The sequence below is a fragment of the Artibeus jamaicensis genome, unplaced genomic scaffold, assembly GCF_021234435.1.
Source record: "Artibeus jamaicensis isolate MK-2021 breed Jamaican fruit bat unplaced genomic scaffold, CSHL_Jam_final contig_497, whole genome shotgun sequence".
Classification (NCBI taxonomy): Eukaryota; Metazoa; Chordata; class Mammalia; order Chiroptera; family Phyllostomidae; genus Artibeus; species Artibeus jamaicensis.
The window spans coordinates 2,281,049-2,300,568 of NW_026521863.1; positions in this window are offsets into that span (position 1 = coordinate 2,281,049).

A 19,520-nucleotide genomic window follows, 5' to 3' on the forward strand; every position below is an offset into this window, starting at 1 on the left:
CACATTAGCTCTGGGCGAAATCAAAATTGCTCTAGATCCAGATCATCAAGTTAAGGATTTGCCTCCTCCCGAATGGCGAACTGACTCGAGAACCACTGGAATCAGACCGACCATAAACTATTATTATTGGATCCAGAATTCACATTTGTAATATATTATATATTTTTTATTATTGTTCAGTCACTTGTTTTCTAATCTTTACAAGGCACAATCCTCTCACTTTTCCTCCTCAGGAGGAAACTCGAGAGGCAGAGCAGATGGGTCTGCGATGGGGTGGGTCCCGGCGTGGGCGCAGGTCTCCCTCAGCCACAGCAGGCTCGTCGGAGGAGAGAAAGTCAGAGCCATTCGATCTGTAGGGAAATATTATGACCAAGCCTGTGAACTGCTTTCTCACCAAAAAATGAGATTTGAAGTTTCACTTAAATGTGCATGTGACAAAGATATTTAAATTGCATCTTCATTAGTAATGTTCTGTGGGCGTCACAGAGCTTGCAGGATGACGGCTGATTCTGAGGCATTTTGGTGGGTTTAACACGGTAGGTTTTGAGACTTACTCAATAGCTGGCATTTATGTGTGGCTTTTCAAGTATGAGTTTTACATATATTTCATTGGCAAGGAAAACATCTTTTGTAGTTCATGAATTTTGTGAGGAACTTAAAACTGGTATTTGTTAGACTTGCATACATCCAAATGACATCATACTATTATTATCTCTTGGAGTATATTATTTATCATATTAGTCATTGATTTGTTGATTTGAAGAATTGTCAGTCCTAGAGTTATAAAAGTGCAATTTTATGACCCACTAGTTATTTTTACTAGTGTTTACTTGAGTAAACACTCAAGTATGTCGAGAGAGTTCAATGGAGTCTATGTATTAATAGTCCAATAAAACTGGCTAGAAACGTTAAAATGTGTTATACAATCACAGTGGTTACACCACATCGTATGGGTGACTTTTGAGCCCAGTGATAAATGTGGCATAGATTGAAACTAGTATTAGTTTCTTTATTATATTTGCCACTAGAGATGATGTTATAGAAGCATGTAACATACTACACCCATTTGAAAGGTGTGGGGGTGACTTTGCCCTCAAGTCCCCCATCCACCACAAATGAAAGTAAACACTACCAAGACATGATCTGCTTGGAGAAGATAGGTGGCCAGTTTCTCAGAGGAAAAAGGCGCAGAGCCCCTTCCTCCAGGGCCTTTTATTGGGTTGTAATACACAGGAATACAGGGCGGCAAGGATCAAACTGTAGATGACATTTCAAAGAAATCTGAGGGCTTCGAAGTCTGAGTCAGTGTCTGTCGGGAAGAGAGTTTCAGAAACTTTGGGAGACACACTCATTTCCTCTCGGACTCTTCTCATATGAATGAAAGCACTCTTAGCAGAGCAGATTTCACAGGACTTTTAGGAATTCTTTCTTATGCCAGGTTTATCCTGCTACTGCACTAGCAAGGCAGGGAGCTGCACCCCTCCCTCCGAATCAGGTTTTCAGGCTTAAGTGGATTAGAGCCAGGACGCACTTCTCCAGGAGGACATGAGGACTTGAGCTATGTCAGAATAGCTGGGGGACGAGGGTCCATTGCTCCCTCTGGGTCACAGCCTCCCGAGTCTTTCTATAATGGCCTCCCACGTGATCACATCTGGCTTAGGTTGCCCCCCACTGTGAGGAGTCTTACCCGTCATCAACATTGACCATGCTTCTGGGGCAGGGGGAGGAAGCTGAGGCAGCGATGGCTACCAGAGACAAGCTTTTGTCTCCTGTGTGGCTCGCAGCCCGAAGGTCGCTCACTCAGCCTTAGCCATGGGGGGCAGTTACAACTCCTGAAACCAGGCAGAGCGGTCCCCGACAGAAAGGTTAATATTTTTTAAAGGCAATGCAAAGTTTCAGAAGAAGAATTATGGTGTTAATAGCTCAACTTTTATATGAAAACATGTAAGTTGGTTAAACAAGTAAGCTGCCTATCAAATAGAGCAGAAGGGACTCATGCTTCACGTTCTCAAGTGTGTGTATCACGTATGCACATAGTCACACATGCAGTGCAGGCTGAACCGAGCAAGGGAAAGTAGCCCAGGAAAATCTTCACACAGTGTCCAAATATCCAGCAGGAAATAGAAAAGGATTACTACAAGAAACATAAATATCCCCATAAAAGTCATGAAAAATTGAAAAATATGTCATAGTTACATATTTTGAAAAATGTCAAGTTGTATTTCATACTTACAGAAATTTATTTTTTCAGAGTGTCAGTGGGAGGAGACTGGAGTTAATAACATGTAATTCCCAGTGTTCAAGTTCTCTGATGCTTTAGTTTTAAGGAAGCTACAAAATTACACTCTTGTTTTTTCTGTGATCACTCAGAGCGACCTGAGAAATGGAAGACATATTAAGGAATTTGTAATATGTATTGTTCTTGAGAAACTAGACTCAGAGGGGCTCTCAAGCAAAAGTATGTAAAGATAAGTGGTCTTGTTAAGCTTTGTTGAGTACGAGACTTGAATATGTCTTGACGTGACCTTCAGCATCTAAGGAGTTCAATCAGTCACTTACACAAGCAGCCTAATAGCGAATGGCACCAGGGGATTAGGGATGAGGACATCTTGAAGCAATGAAGCCAAGCATCCTGATACAGGCATGTCTGCAGGATGATTGACAGCGTGGCATTTGAGCAACTGTTGAGCATTTCAGATGAAGCAGGGTCACCGCAGGAAGCACGCCTTGGAAACTGGCGCACGAGGCATCACGTCCTCAGACAGAGTTGGAACAGCATGCAGGGCTCTGTGTTCCAGGCAGCAGTGGGGGACGGGTGACTCATTCTGGGCAAGAAATCCAGCCATCCGAGAGGCAGACCCTAACGGTGACAGGTGTCAGCACGGAGGCTGTCCCCGTGGTCTGTGTCTGCGCCCTGGAAATGGCTGCTGTGCATGCTGCCTGCAGGGACACCATTTACAGCCCTCGGTGAAGGGTGACTTCTCTGAGACAGCAGCTTCTGGGGCGTTGTCAATACCGTGGACACACTGTCACTGCCACAGAGTCGATAAGAAGAATGTGTGGGTTAAGGAATTTAAATTGCCTTTCCAGTATCTTAGCTGCTGATGGGCTGGGGGGGGGTAAAAATAATAAGACACAAAAAATGAAACCGCAGATGAGGGTAAGCAAAAGCCAAAAAGACCAAATTCATGGGTCTTCTGACTAAGAGAATGTGCCTTAAGTGATACAGCTGACAGCAGCCACGCGGAAGTACCGACAAAAAAAGATCTTGCTTATTACACAATATTCCAGAAAACTGTCAACGTGTCAGTGGGCATAAGCCTTCAAACAGTGTGCCTCTCTGACTCATCGTCACTACCACTGGTGGCATTGGGAATACACCGTGACGACCACAGTGTCCCTGCAAAGAGACCTTTGATGAGAGGGAAGGAGGTACCCTGAGCATAATGTACCCATCAACGTTCGCAAACTGCTGGGAAATTGCACGAAGGTCAGATCCGTTTTTTCATGAAGCCTTCTAGCCTTGGTCATCGTCAACCGCTGAGAGACTGATGACACAGGGAGAGAAAATGTCTAATTTCTGTCCCCAGGGACCCCAAGGAAGACGGGGCAGTGACTGCCAGCTTCGGTCTGTCCCATGGGGTAGAGAGTCCGGAGCAGGAACAATCAGAATGCAGTATGATACGTGCTGGGATTTAATTAGAAATTAAATAATATCATTTATAAATGATATTCTATAGAACCACCGAAGGGAACAGCTTTTCGCCATCTGGGAGAAGATGAATCTGAGGCCCTTTCTGCAGGAGAAGATGGGAACCTGAGGAGAATTTGGAAGAAGCAGAGGGGAACTGGTGAGAACAGGTCTGGAGGAGAGACAGCTTTCTCATGTTTCCAGTTAGCGTGAGAAGTGGGAGGTTGTTACTCTTCTCAAATATCTTATTCTCAGCACTCTTTAAAGTTTTTGAGAAGACAGGAAACTTCTATTTATGTGAGCAACACTTGTCGAAATTTATGATATTGTAAATTAAAACAGAAATTTAGAAATATATGTATCAATCTATGTTTTAAAAAGAATAACTCATTATCTGTTCATATGAAACACCATATTTTATGAAAACAAATACATATTTCAAAGCGAAAAGAAAAGACAGTTAGGGGAGTGCATTATTTTACCAAAGGAATCCACTATCTCACAGAAGAGAGGGCATGTAGATCCCAGTTTGCTCCCATATTCAATTTACCACAATACGTGGTTTCAGGTGAAGTTGAAACATAAAATTTGGTTTCACACAGATATGTAGCCAAAACAAAAGGGGCACTTTTCACTGCTTTTTCTGAATAATAGTAGGTGTTCTTCCTTAATATCACACTAAACTTCAAGAAATGGTGGTTTTTCAAAGTTTGTTGCAATGTAGAATCACAAAACAATATGATAAACTTTTGGTTTATTGTTCTACTTAACAATAGTCTATCTTGCCTTTTCATTGGATATTTTTACAAACCTAATTTTGGTCGCTTAGAAAATAGTACTTTATCGAATTGATAGATTTTATAATTATTAACTAACTTTATTGGACAATATTTTAAAAAAATTACATGTTAATATTATCACTAATCTTACCCGGAAACTGTAACCAGTGGGACGTTTTTAAGCTCATGGTATTGGATGTTTTTTTCCCAAAAATGTAAATTTTGCTTACAAGGTCAAAGACTTTTATTTGTCAATTTTGAAATATTTTATGCTTTCCTTTTTACCTATGTGTTTTAAAGTAAAACTTAAATGCATTTGAGGTTCACATTATGACTTGATATACGTGAACACAGAGATGCTGACTTTGTCTCTCCATCCCAGGAGGGGTCCCTTCAAGTCACCTAGGGTCTCACGGCTTAGGTGCTCCCCATCCATCTTTGGGGTCACCAACCTCATCCGAGGCAGCTTCCTCAGTGGGAGACAGACTGACAGACTGACCAACAGACCTCCCAACCTTCTCCTTCCTTCTCTGTCCCTTGGGCATTGCTTGTTGGGCACAGACCAGGCCCCGGTGGTCTGGACTCCGCTGGCACTCAGTGACAAGGGACCAAGGGGGACAGCAGATGACAGGGGCAGATGAAAGTTACTGTCTAGTAACTTTGGGGCAGGTTTGCCTGGCATTTCATTTGGGAAAAGCTATTATTTCATTACCAGGTGTCATCTGGGAAAAGATACCAGTGGGGTTCTTAATTAAAAAGTTAATAACATTTTTGTACTCTTTCTGGAAGAGAAATCCCAAAACCACGGCAAAGCTATGGTGAGAGTCGCGGGCATGTCGCAGCACCAGGAGGGGTGAGCGTGAGGGCTGGGCTCTCTGCTGCCCGCCCGTCCCAGCGCCCACCCTGTGTTCGGGGGTTTAGAACTGCCCGCTCTCCTCAGCCACACTCGCCTCTGGCCAGTCATGGCCTGCTGCTGTGACAAGGGCAAAGTCATAAAGTCGTTTCCAAGTGGACTTGCCAAGCTAGAGCTTGTTAAAGAAATGTTTGTATAAATTATATTTGAGCAGATAAACAGAAATACACACACATCGTAATGACACAGTTGAATAATTATCCCTGAATGAACACACCCATGGACCTGATCAAGTCCCTGGTGTTTTTGCCTAACGAGGTGTCCCACCTGAGACCTGCTTTCGGGTCCTTCTTCTGCGATACATTCTTACTGAGTTGGGTCCTTAGCTGTAATTCTGTCCACCACGTTGAACTCAGGGGCCTCCCCTGGATCAGAAACGCTGTTTTCCTCCCCACTGAGTGTTCACATCCAGTCTGTGGAGCAAATTTGTCTCTTGCACATGAATCAAAGGCCAGTAGGCAGCATGTTTTCAGTTCCCTTCTAGTGGCGGAAAGTTTTCCAAAAAGTTTCCCCCTTCTACAAATGGTCCCAGCTCCATAATCTCCACAATTAAAATGTCTAATTCTAGTAAGAAAAAGAGAGAGAGAGAGAGAGGAAGGAGTTAGAAGCCCAAATGAACTGGAAGGAAAATCTGTCCTTCCGACTGGCTCACAGGCGCAGCTCCTGCCGAGAAGGGAGGGTGCGCCCTGTTTTCCCACCTTATTGAAGACCGTTTGCTCCTTTTCCTAAGGTTAGGGGCGGGGCCATGAAATGAAGTGGTAGACGGGCCAGAAACACTTGATTTTACTGGTACTGTCCTGACAGCTCCTCGGGCAATCAAAGGGGCCTCTGTCAGACCTGACCCATGAACAAAGACTCCAGATCGTTGAACACGTTAGTGAGAGTTTCAGGGGCCTTTTTGTGACAAGCCTCCTTTGCCCAACCCATTTGTGTCTCTGGCTGTGTCCCTCGACCTTTGGTGGCCCCCCTTGGACAGTAACTTGGACAAGATGGAAGGTTCACCCAAGGCTACTTCTCTCCCACTTGGCTCGCATCTTGTGGGCAGGACTATTTGTGGGCCCCGCACCCGGGGGTGCTCCTCACGCTCCCGCCTCAGGGCTCACCGGCCGGTGCTCTTCCCTGAGCCCAGGTTGGGTCGGGGTCCGACACCAGCGGACCCACGGCAGCCTCCCTGGTTCCTTTCTGAAGGGTGCCTGCCCTGCCCAGGGGGTGCAGGGAGGGGAGCGCACACTGCGCCTGGAGCCGAACCACCATCACATTGTCATTTCAATTCCGTCTATGGGAATCCTCCTGAAATCTGGCTGCACAAGTACATTTGATACCCCTCCAGCCCAGTGTCACCCTTAGATTCTACACACGGATCTCCAATGTCATGAACACTTTGATTAGCAGTTGGAAGGAAAGGTCATGGTCAGGAATTACGTCTGTGTGGGTAGGTCCACAGACACCTGTTTCCTAGTTGGCATGCCCTGCAAACCAACACTGCTTACGTGCAACTTATTTATTTTATCTTTCTGAGGTTTTTATTTTTTTATTAATTAATTAATTTATATCAGATGTATTGGGGTGACATCGATCCATAAAACTATGCAGGTTTTGAGTGTACAACTCAATCAAGCATCAGGTGTGATTTAAATCACAATGCTGCCTAACTCCGGAATTCAGTCAACGTTCTCAATTGTGTGTCCTGGGAGATCTTTTCAAATACTTCGTGGAAATCCGCAGCTCCTAAATAATTTAGAAAAGGAAGTAAATTCAAAAGAATATGCAAGAAACACACCAAAAATCAGGTAATAAGTGAAATCATTTTAAATTTTAGATTCTTGGCATAATCTGATGACTGAGGTGCTAGAAATTGAGAAACGAAGTTTGAATATTATTAGAAAATTATCAGTGTGCACAGAAGGCAAATTAAAAACTGAGAAGAATATTTATAATGTGACAGGCAAGTGATTAATGACTTTATTATTTGAAAACCCTCAAAATTCAGCAAGAAAAAGACAATGACTGTAATAAAAATGGCAGAAGATATGAAAAAGTAGTTCACAAATGACTATGATAAAGCCCAGACTTCTTAATTATCTAAGAATTGCAAATAAAAACACAGCGAGAAGCCGTTGTTCATCCTTCAGACTGGCAGTGGTAAATGCTAATGCACAGCATTGGCGAACCTCAAGATTGTCTTGTGCAAAGCTGTTAGAGGAAAAAAAGGGCTATAAATCTCCATTTGGCAAAGGATACAAAACTATTTAAAATATGCATACCCTTTGATCCACCAACCTCCTGTGTACAAATTTAGATCAAGCAAACAACCAAGGTTGTGGGCCAAGATCAGCCACAAGAATGTTCATCATTGCTCCTAACTGTGAAAACTTGGAGACAAAATTGAGTGTAAAACACGGCACACAGCAGCCACGTGACCATATACGATGCCTCTGCAGAGAGGTGTACTCTTTACCCACTCGGCTGCGTATAGCAATTTAAAGGCGAGCTTTTTTTTCATAATTTGCATTTATCCAACATCTGCTTGGTATGAGGGACTCTTCTGCCACTGTTGGTAAAGCAACGGACCAGGCAGGTAGAGCCCTCCAGGGAGTTCAAGGCAATTTCAGCTAATAAATGATTCGATACAAATAAAGCCAGTAAACGAAGGGAGCAAAACAGATTACAAAACAGGGTATACAGCACGGTCCCAATTTAAAGAATAATTATATAGAAAGAAAGTTGACATCGTTTACACACATGTAATAGAGTGACTTTGATTCTTCTGCATTCATATTTTTTAGAAATATGCAATATTGCTTTCTTTATAAAACAAGTTTAAAATTAAAATTAAGCCTGAGCAATGTAAATATTTTAAATTATTTTCATGTATTCTTTATTTATGACTTTTTAATATTCTCTCAGTATAATTTCATGTGCTTATTAATTAATATAAATTAAAACTCAGGCTTTATAACATAAAGTGGAGTAGGTCACGATTGGATGCTCTGTATCTTGGTTTGTTTTATCTGATTTAGAAAATGTTTATTAGGATTGCATTGCCTACGCACCTTTATTCCCACCCAGATGAATAATTTCACAGTGATACACATGTATGAGCTCCTGCATGGGTGTGTGTTCTTTCTCAGAGTCCTAGTTTTTCTTGTTATCATTCCTGGTCCTTTATCACCGGGCGTCTGCTCTCCTTTGCTAGCCCATGACCCCCTGAACAACCAGAACGGGTTTTTCTACCTCATCCTCTCCTCCTCCCCCCATCCCCGCCCTGGGATCCAGTGACCCTGGAATCCTATAGAGATCAGCAAGCACCATGTGCAAGAGCAGGGTGAGCCCTAACCAAGTGGGGCAGAGCTTCCCAGGGACCTTTCTGGAGAACCTGCATGGCCCCCACGGTCCCCACGGCCTGGCGGGGTCACCTGTGGACAGAGCATCACCTGGAGCAGAGGCAGCTGGGGCTCTGACTGCCTGTGCTGACCACACTCCCCATCCTTGGCCTTGCTGCTCCTCCGAAGGCCTCACCTCCCAGAAACAGGGCTCACCTAGGTCCTTGTGCCCAGCTCTGATGAAAGTGAGCTGCCGGGGACACACGCAGTGGGGTGTGGGGTTTATGGTTTATAAAAATGGGCTGCTTTACAGAATAACTTTGCATCATGACTCTCCATTATTTTTACGGACATGTCTCTTAGCAGGCACATTATATATTATATTGTCTATAATAGTATCTTTGTTTCACTTTCCCCCTCCTCCGCGCAGATGGGTGCACACAAGGGGATCTGTAACTTGTTTGTCTGTACTTTTCCCACCTCAGAAATGCTGGAAGGACAGTCTTATGGCCTCGTATTGATTTCTACAAGCTAAAGGGAGGGGCGACATTTCGTTATCGAAAGGTGTGTACGTACACATGCTTTTTGTAATTTGAATAGATGTTTCCAGATTATGTTCCTTAAATAAGGGTAGTATCAGTCTTCCTTTTCATCAGAAGTGTTACAAAGTTTCTTAAGCACATATAACGACTAAGAACAGGTTTGCTATCACCCACGTTTCAGTCTGCAATGTGGTATATTATTGTTCCTATTATTTCCATTAGACTAGTAGTGAATTTAACCCTTTCATATGTTTCAAGAACTTTACATTTGCCTTTTGTTAATTATTATGTTTAATTTTCTTTGTATTATTTGTTCTCTTCTTGAAAATTTGTAGTAGTTCATTTTATACTGTAATTAGCAACACGTTGCCATCTGCACACCAAAAATCTCCCCCTCACCTGTTTGTCTTTTAGCACTTTTACAGCACTTTTTGTTAGATACACGTTTGAATTTTTCTATAATCCTATATGATGCCACTTTTAAAGAAAATATTTGTTTCAAGCCTCACTTCAAAGAATCTTTTTGACCCTTATTTGTAGTCTGCTAGGTTTTCTGTTCACATTAACTCTTCATTTTTGAAATATCCAGACACCTGAAAGTTATTTTAGCACGTGGCCCAATTTGTGAGTGTAAAGCACACTATTATTTATGGTCTTCTAGGTAAAAAGTCAAATGTAGCAATTCCATCTATTAATAACGCACTGATCTTTGATTGGATTATGCTCACACTTACAGCCACTGATAGCCGCTTTTGTCCCAGTGATTTCTTTTTATCCTTCTTCGAGGACATACTCACTGAATTTTGAGAGGGGGGAAAATTGAGAGGGGGAGGAGCAGTGACATGAGAGCCAAACATTAACTGGTTGCCTCTCCTACGTGGCCCAAGTGAGGACCGAACCCACAGCCCTTCGGGTTCGGGACGACACTCCCACCAACTGAGCCAAACCGGCCAGGGCTCCAGGATTTGTGTTTTAATGTCGTGTTCCAGTAATGCTCACTTAGCTCGCGCTGACATGAAACATCCCCACTGTCTGTATTTAAACCAACACTTGTCTCCGGTGCGCCCGCTCTGCACGTCCTGCGCGGCTCCCTGAGACCCACAGTGGAGGGGCCTCCATGCACACACTCTCCCCACTCACTCATGGAGGAGAGAAGGGACACAGGACTAAGGTCAGCTGAGCTTCTGTCTGGAGGGGACAGGCTCAGCGCCTTGCTCCCGGGGTCACATCGCGGCAAGCGTGGCCGGGGAGTGCCGGACGGGGGAGAGATGACTGGGAACAACTGCACCGCTCACGCTGCCGTCCAGGTGCTGTGCTGATGCTCTCAGTGTCTGTGGGACAGTGATCTCAAAAAAATAAAAACAAAAAACTTCGGTCTTTATCTCTGCTAATGAACTCACCGTGTTTTCCGTCCTTGCTCTTCTGGAAATGCAAGTAGCCTCTGTTTGATCTTCTTACATATTATCTTCCATGTATTCTATTTATTGTTCCATCTCTACTTCTTTGCCTTCTGTGTTGCATTGTGGATAATTTATTTTGATATATTTTTCTATCAATTAATTCATTCTTCTGCAATGGCTATTTTAAAGCATATTTTTGAGACTTAATTTATTTTTTAGTGTTTCTTACTTTTAGAAGTTCTGTCTCTCTCCCAAATCTGCTAAGCCATTTTAAGTAAGTCCCACATTTTAAAAACTTAATTTATTTTTATTTAGAGTAATAGTTGCTGTATCATATATGTTGGGTAATTTCCATAAATAAACAGTTTTAAGTCTATTGTTCCAATGTATATTTTCTTATTCTGGTCATGACGCCTTAATTCCTTGTGTAGTTAGGTGTTTTCATTGTTAGCTACTAATTTATCCTGAGTAATTATTGTGTGGCAATTACTGAAGGAATAGCATGGGAGTCTTATCACTTGGAAACATTTCAGTTTGCCTCTGGTGGCAATGGATACTCTAAACGGGGATACTTTAACTTCGGTTGATGACTACAGGTGTTTGGGCCACCTGCTCTGTGCACTGGGGGTGCGAGGTGCACAGATGTAGTTCCATTATTTCCGAGGGGAAGTGCCAGGACAGCTCGGGGATGGTGCTGGTTACAGAGCCAGGCCCACTAAGTCGAGAGTCTAATAAGGACCATGAATAAATATACTGAGAGAAAATTTAACACATATTTTTAATTTTAGGATTGATGAACCATATTTAAATAATACAAAAATCACCTAGCGTGTTCCACAAATAACTCTAGGACCTTTGCCAGTTAAGCATACTTTTCAACTGAAACAGAGAAAAATATGAATATTATATTCTGTGTAAGAGGTTGAAATGACCTGAGAAAATTTGTATAGAATAAAAAATATCTGAGTCAAGTTTCTCATCCAGAATATAACAAAATGTAACACATCAACAAGTACTTTATTCAAAACTTAATTTCTATCATTGGCTATTGAAGCTTTTCCATAGAAAAGTCATTCATATAAATTCACAGAATGGAAAGCAGAACAAAAAGGCCTACATTGTTAGTGCTGCTTTTTCACTGGAGATTTTCTAGGAAAAGTGACAAATTGACATGGATGTGAAAAGAATGACAGCGAGGGTAATACACGGTCATTTAAATAAGTGGTATTGATCTCCACTTACCATAAACTGAAACCCCAGAACTGTGGATGCTCCCTGTGCTGACTCTTTTCTCTCTCTCAAAATCTGTTCTAGGAGATAGCAATCTGACAACCTGTGCTATTCACCAGGGCGAGAGGGAATCACACATTTGTCAATATGAATTTTCAGGCCTGTCCTCAGTGCAGGCGGCAGACTGTGGCTAAAAATTCACCCGCAAAATCAAGTACTTGATACGCTGAGTACAACACAACACTTACCCTTTTTTAATAGACGTTGCAAACTGCAAGAAGAAAATTTCCTTTTCAATGAAGGCATGCATATCCATTTCCTTCAGTACATTAAATACTGACTTGTACTTTAGGGAAATTGGATGTAAATGACCATAAATAAGCATGTAAATTCAAACAATCTTCGCTCAATGTCAATGATTTGTTGAACTTCGTCATGATGCATGTTCTGTTGCTCTGTAGTAACTAACGGACTCTCTCCGTGAATTGCCCACAGTGGCGGGTGGGGGTGCTCTCTCAGGGACTGTGGGCGCTGGGTCTGGGTGAATCCCTCGGACATCCGGCCCCGTGGCTTGGCTTCAGATTCTGGGCTGCGCCCTTCAGGATTTACCGAGAGGCACCTCGGAAACAGGAAGCGCTCCTGTGGCCGCTGCCCCACGAGAAGGGCCACCTGGAGACGGATCACCTGCTGAAAGGCTGTGCAGCCAGGAGCCACTCAGGGCCCTTTTCATCTGCTGGACCAAGTGCCCCGCACCTAAGAGTCCCCTCTCTGCAGGCGTAGGGGAGAATCGGATACCGGTGAGCAGGGTTTGCCACTTCCTTTGCTGCTCCTGGATTCTCCCATCTCTCGAGTTCTCTGATCACCATGCCCCACTGCCTTCAACACCACAACGAGTCATCGCTGGCGTGTGTTTGGGTTTCACGAAGGGCCTGACACTGTGGTAAGCACTGTGGCTACGTATCATCTCACGTATTCACCCAGGAAGTGGGCCAGGCGCTCCTGTGCTGCTCCCCCCACGATGCTGGGGGTGGAGCTTTCCCGTCCTGAGCCTTATGCACAGTCAACACGGAAGCCAGGTTTCCTGACTTCAAATCTTACTTCCCACACTACTCTCTTCCATGTGATTTTCTGCTGTTGGCCAGGTCCTGGCTGAATTCTTTTGTTTCAAAACCTAGCAAAATAAAGGATGAATGAAATGGTATTTAGGAATAAAAACTGGGAAAGAGAGCCGTAGAAGTTGGTCTGTAACCCCTCCTGTCCACCAGGGACGACTCAGCACGAGAGGGAAAAATGACTAGGGAATCTCCTTTCGAACGAGCTGAGCTGAGTCCCTGCAGTACTTAGCAGTGAGATATAATGAAGAGCCCTCCTCTACAAAACACGTTTAGCAGGGCATCTCTGGCCTCCTTTCATTTCTTACAGCGAGCCACCTTCACAGATTTATGGATGATGAAGTCTGTGGATTTAGGAGGAATGGTCCGGTTAAAGCATCAGTGAGAGTGTGTTCTTATGAGTGTGTGAAACGGAGATCGTCCACGCCGCAATGTATTCCCTTTGCACAGGCGAGACCTTGTCTAACGTGACTTAGAGATCTAACATGTTCATTTGGGGGTGGAGAAGTGCCCGGCGCTGGGGGAATAAGCTGGGAACTGCCAGAAGACTTCATGCTTGAACATATCTCAGTGCCGTCCCTGCCTACTGGGTTACAGAGAACCCTGAAACTGCTGGAGATCTCTGATTCCTGTGGGTACCATCTAGCCATCTGACACTTTGTGCTGTCTTAAGGTCTAACCAAATTTATTACCCGTCTTAAGTTGTATATGAACACTGAGAAAATAGAATTATTTTGTTTTTGTTTTGGAATTATCTAAAGGTTCACCGGTGCCAACTCAGTGCCAACAGGAACCCCAGTTTGGGGAGAGGGAAGGAAGAGGCTTTGTTCAGTGCCAAGGGCTCAGCTGTGATGCAGTCGGCTGCGAGGAAGCAGCTCCATCGTGTTGTACTCGGTCGGGCAGCGGCAGGGCCGTGGACCAGCAGGCTGTGCGTCGGCCCGCAGGCGGGGCCCCTCCCTGGGTCGACGGCGCTGCGCCCACGCACCAGCTGCAGTGAGACGTCTTCAACGTTTTTTCAAAAATTCCCCCATACAGATATAAAAGTCTTAACACTGAGTGACCTTTCTTCCAAGCTTTCTAATATGTAGTTTATGTGCTAACAGAGGTTATTTTGGCAGTATGTGACCCATGAACTTGAGGGTTTGGGTGTTTGTGACAACTGCGGAATGGTCTCAGTCCAGATTGGGAGCGCTGTCTCACTGAATGAGGAAGGGGGCCTGCGGTAAAACATATGGGGGGCGACTTCCCATTTTCATGGTTTTTTCCCACAAGTTTTTATTTGTTCTGCAAACTTCTGTTAATTCCATGAGAGGTGGCCAAGGCAAACTGTTGAGCAGACACCACTGTCCAGGGTAGGATCTCTTATATGCACCGATTATGAAGAGATTAAATTAGATTCACTCAGTACAGGACGTCACTGCTTGAACTGTGTCCGCCTGAACGTCAGGTCGGCGCACAGAATCCCCAGGAAAGCGGCTGTCCACCTGTCACTGGGGAGCAGTCTCTCTGAGCATCCTTTTCACAAGCAAAGACCGAGTTAAACAAGTCATAGAGCTCACCGCATTGCTGTGTGCTGCTCAGGTCGTCTGCATGTCAACGCGTTCTGCACCTCCTCAAGCACATCTTGGCTTCATCGGACACTCCCATGAATCACTGCACAGTGAGATTCTGCACACTCACAAACCTCGTGAAGGTTTTTACTGGTGTGTTATAGAAATTGCAAATACAGATTCCAAATCTATTTGTGCTCGATGACTATTGATTACAATAAAGACTGCATTTCTTGGCTGCTTGATTGGACAGGGTCAGCTGGTGAATTTTATACCCGTTGGTCTAAAAATGGAACATTCGAAAGCTCTCCACCTAAATTTCACCTGAACGTTCAGAAATGAGGGCGCAGTGCCGAGGGGAGAGAGAGCAAATTCTGCCTAGCAGCTAAAACAGACGAGGCTGCCAACACTAAATTAAGCACAAATAACAAAGAAATAGGGTGTGCACTGCTCTGTCCTGCCAGCTTCCAGCCAGTGTCCAAATTTCTGTCCAATTTTCACGTTGGCAAAGAGAAAGAAATAAATATCACAGATTGAAATCACCCCTCTTTGCCAGCCCCCACATTTCAGTACCACAAAGGGGAAGTTAAATAGCTCTGACAGTAAACAGTTTAGAAGAACTCCAGCTAGAAGAAATGGTAAGCCAGGGGGAAAAAGAATATTCAGAGAAGTGCAGAGGCCTGGAGCCCGAGGCTCTTCATGGCGTCCTGTTACCGCATTTCCCGGCGCTTACAGTTTACATTCAGCGTCCGAGCGTCAAGGCTGTTGCAGGGGGAAGGTTTCGTTTTTTGTGCTCTAAGAGGCACAGACTGTCTCGTCAAGTGGACCGAGCCTCTGAGGTGACTTGACGCAGGACAACAGGATGACGATGCAGGGCCCTGGCGGCTGTGGGCTCTTGCCTCGCTGTGCGGAAAGCCGTGGCACCAGTTCAATCAGACGCGGCTGGAGCGCTCTCCAGTGCACAGGTCTGAATGACATACCATTTCCCAGTCTCAAGCTCATTTTCCACTTTCACGCAGAGTTCCCGTGAAAGGAAAATGACACAGTGTCCCTGTCAAAGGGGGCTGAGCAGCCAGGAGGAAAGAAGTGGCCCTATGCACTTTTCGAAGATGGGCCAATGATTTAAGAATGTGGCAGGTTGTAATTTCTCTGTGTTTCCTTTGAATAGTGAACCTAGTACTGACAGAGTAACTTCCATTCGGGTGGCCAGCAGTGGTGAGATTCTTATAACCCAGGCCCCGGCTTCTGAGTACAGACAGAATCCACCTAATATTTTGACAATTTGACCAAGATTGGCTTAAGAAGACCAACCGTTGCTGAGAGAAAATCTTGAATCACTGCCTTAGATTGAAGTCAGTTAAGACTTCACATCTTCTGACAAGCTATTTAGTAGTGTACTTCTGCAATTTTAACTTCCTCTAAATTGCTTTCCTTTGGTGTCCTGGAATATTACCCTCTGAATGTTCGTGTTTCCCCAAATTCCTATTCTGAAATCATAAACCCCAGCGTGATGCTCTTAGGAGGCGGGGCCTTGGGGGTGGTTGGGTCCTGGGGTGGAGACGTTATGAATGAGATTAGTGCTCCTATAAAAGGAATCCCAGAGAGTCCCCTTCTGCCCCATGAGGACACCAGGTCTAAGAACCAGAAAGTGAGCTCTCACCAACCCAGAATCTTCTATCTCAGATCACCTTGAAGTGAGTCCTTCAGCCCCCAGAACTGTGAGAATGAAAACTCTGCTGTTTATAAATCACTCCCTCTGTAGTGTTTTTGTTGTAATGGTTCAAGGAGACTAAGACACCCTTTAATGCTTCAGGAACTTTGAGTTCCTTATACAAAGCTTCCTCAGTGGCCTGTGCCAATGGGCATTCGGGAACATGGAAGGGGACAGGTGGACACTGAGCAGGACACTGGGACAGCGGAGGTAAAGCCAGCCAATAACGATGGACAGGAACACGGGGGGGGGGGGCTTTGTGCAGGGTTAGCGCAACCGCGCCTGGAGTCCTGGCCCGGATCAGGGACGCGGTTTTCATGTTGTCTGTGCAGTGCCAGCCTGTGATTTTCTGACTGCAACTCTGCTGCTCCTGCTGCTGGGTGAGGGCCCTGAACCCTGTCCTCGGCGCCCTAATCGCACACAGCATTTAACACACAGTGGACCCAGCGCTGGTCCCCACAGCTGCCCAGAGGGCCTTCACCTCCTGCGGGCCGCCGGTTTCCCTGGTCTGGTCATCCGCCACCCTCCCCAGACGCTGTGGTGAGTCATCTGAGCGGCCGTTTGTTTCCCCTGATCCTGTGGGGCCGGGCGCTGCTCATGGTCTCGGTGCGCACCCCGGCCTTTCACTTCGTCTGCCGAAGGCCCTCCTGCCTGTCTGCCGGACGCCGCAGCGGGCAGGCCTCCTACTCTGAACTCCTTGGTGAGAAAGTCAAGGCCATTCCATGTGACCTCCTTCAACCCCTCAGGGCCCCAGAAATAACTCACGCCGCGCTCCCAGCCGCGCCTGTCTCCAGGCCCCAGGGCGAGAATCACCTGTCCTCTCCCGTTGTGTCTGCGACCCTGCCTCGCCTCCTTTTCTTTGGGGTGCTGCTCCTGGACCCCCAGCTTCTTCCACTCTTGCAGTCACAGCACCTGCTTCCGAGCTGCTTCCGGCCACTCAAAGCCTCTTCCTCCGTCTCCACTCGCTTCCTTTCTTCTCTGCGCAGCGCCTGACGCTCTGGGTCGCCCCTTGTGCAGCATCCTGACCTCTGCCCCAAGATCCGCTGCACCACGATGGCCAGTTCTGCGCCACCTGCTTCTTTCCCCTGTTGGCTTTTTCCGTTATTCCCTCCTCACCCTGAAGACGTGTTATCTGCAGCCCCTTCACTTTGAAGGGATGCAGATCACCGTTTCCCAGGGATGCCTTGCTCCTGTTGGAGCTGGAGACACCCTGCAAGGTGAGAGGAGGAACGATTCTCACGCAGATGCTGTAGAGCGCTTTCCTGCCTGTAGAAACCTCGGGCTTTGTTATTTAGCTGAGCATCCTTAACGACGGGGTAAGAATAGTAGATGTAACGTGCTTGATGCGCTACACAATGACGTAAGTTTGTGATGCACAAAGACATAAATATTTATTAGTCCTAAAATACTCCCTCTCAATTATAAAATGAGACATGTCAGTATTATAATACGTGTCACTATGGAAATGAGAGGCACAGAGCACATTACAATTGTCAGACAATGCAATCGCTAAAGTTAATATAAACAAAATATGTAATACAGAGTTTTTTCTTAATTCTCAAAATTTAGATGATATTTCAGGAAGATTTTAGCTAAATAGCATTTCAAATATAGGCAAGATGATTTCAAAGAAACACCATAGCTATAATGAATTTAAACAAAATGTGTAACACGGGCTGTTCTTACTTCTCAACATACGGGTGATGTTTCATGAAAATTGTAGCTAAAAACCACCTCAAATATAGGCAAGATAGTTGCAAGTACTGCTCTCTTTTTACTTTGGAAAGGTAACAAGTGGTCATGCAGAATTATTCACTGGAGGGTATGTATGCAACACATGTGAGAAACATTGCTAGTGCTTATTTATAAAGGTTGTTTGTAAAGTAATTAATATAAGAAACCACGAGCAAGCTTGAAAAGGTAGCTAATAAAAAAAGAAATGTGGGTAGCCAATGAACGTAGAAAGATTCTCCATCACTGGAATAATCAAAGATGTGTCATCTGCAAGCGGCGAGTTGATTAGTAGGTTAGCGTGGAAGAGGCTTTAAACCAGGAGCCTGCACGGCAGCCTGCAGGCTGGGGGTGGGGGGCGCACCACGGAAGCCTGACCTTCCACAAAGACTCCTTAGGAAATGGCCCTGACGGGTATGCCTTGGCCAGGGTGCTGACGGGGCGGCATTCAAACTAGTGAGGAAGTGAAAACAGTTCACATAGACGGTCACAATATTGTTGGAAATATTAGAAAGCTACTGCAAATGTTATAGAAAATACAGTGTACAGAACATTGGCAATATGCACCTATCCAAACAAAGTATTTCCAAGCTCTCTGCTTGGAATAAGGGGCTTTCATTATTTGTAAAATTATAAAGTCATTAAATATCCCATTGATCTTAGAACTTCATTGAAATTTAATAGGTCCTCAATGCCGTTTTTACTAATTAGGTATTGCATGTAAAGTGCCTCCCAAGAATAATTTACACAATGAAATGTAACTTACAACAATAGTAATATAATATTTAAAATAGTTAATATTTTTCTCATAAATCTAATTTAATTTGGGCAAGTGTTTGGGGAAAGGATGAGATGATCTTCGTGGAGGAGTCTTGTATACTAGCCAACACTATTTATTTTTCTCAATCAAATTCGCAAGCATCACTTGAAAATATTACATATTCTCAATGCTTTCAGCTTTTATTTGGTTGGTGCCTATCAGTTTACTCTCCAATTCACTGAGAAAAACAATCCCACAACAATGATCAGCCCCTTCACCTGGACTTTAATTTGCTGCCTCCTTCAGCTTGTGTCAGTGACTGCAGAAGGCACAGCAGTGTCTGCACAGAGCAAATACGTCCTGTTTTATTCATTTAAACATTAACAGCACGAGTGAATGTAATCAAGAAGATAAAATGTAAATAAATAATAAATATTTTAGTAAATGCAAGTGCTAATTATTGATGAAATTAGACAGGCAATATATATGTAAGAGACAAATAATATATAAAAAGAGAAAATTTTTTAAATTTTATATATGTTTAATATGATTGTGACCATAATAAATAATGAATTAATAATAACTTTTAAATAACACTTTCATTATGTAGGAATATAAAATGGATAAAGAGCAATGCTGTTAAATCCAACTTGACTTTACAGATTATGTGATTATGAAGTGCTCACACGGATTAAAGTTTGTAATAGGCTCCTGAACAAAAAGCAGATATATCCTTATGTGATCGACTGTTTACATACCTGTTACATTTGGCTCTGTG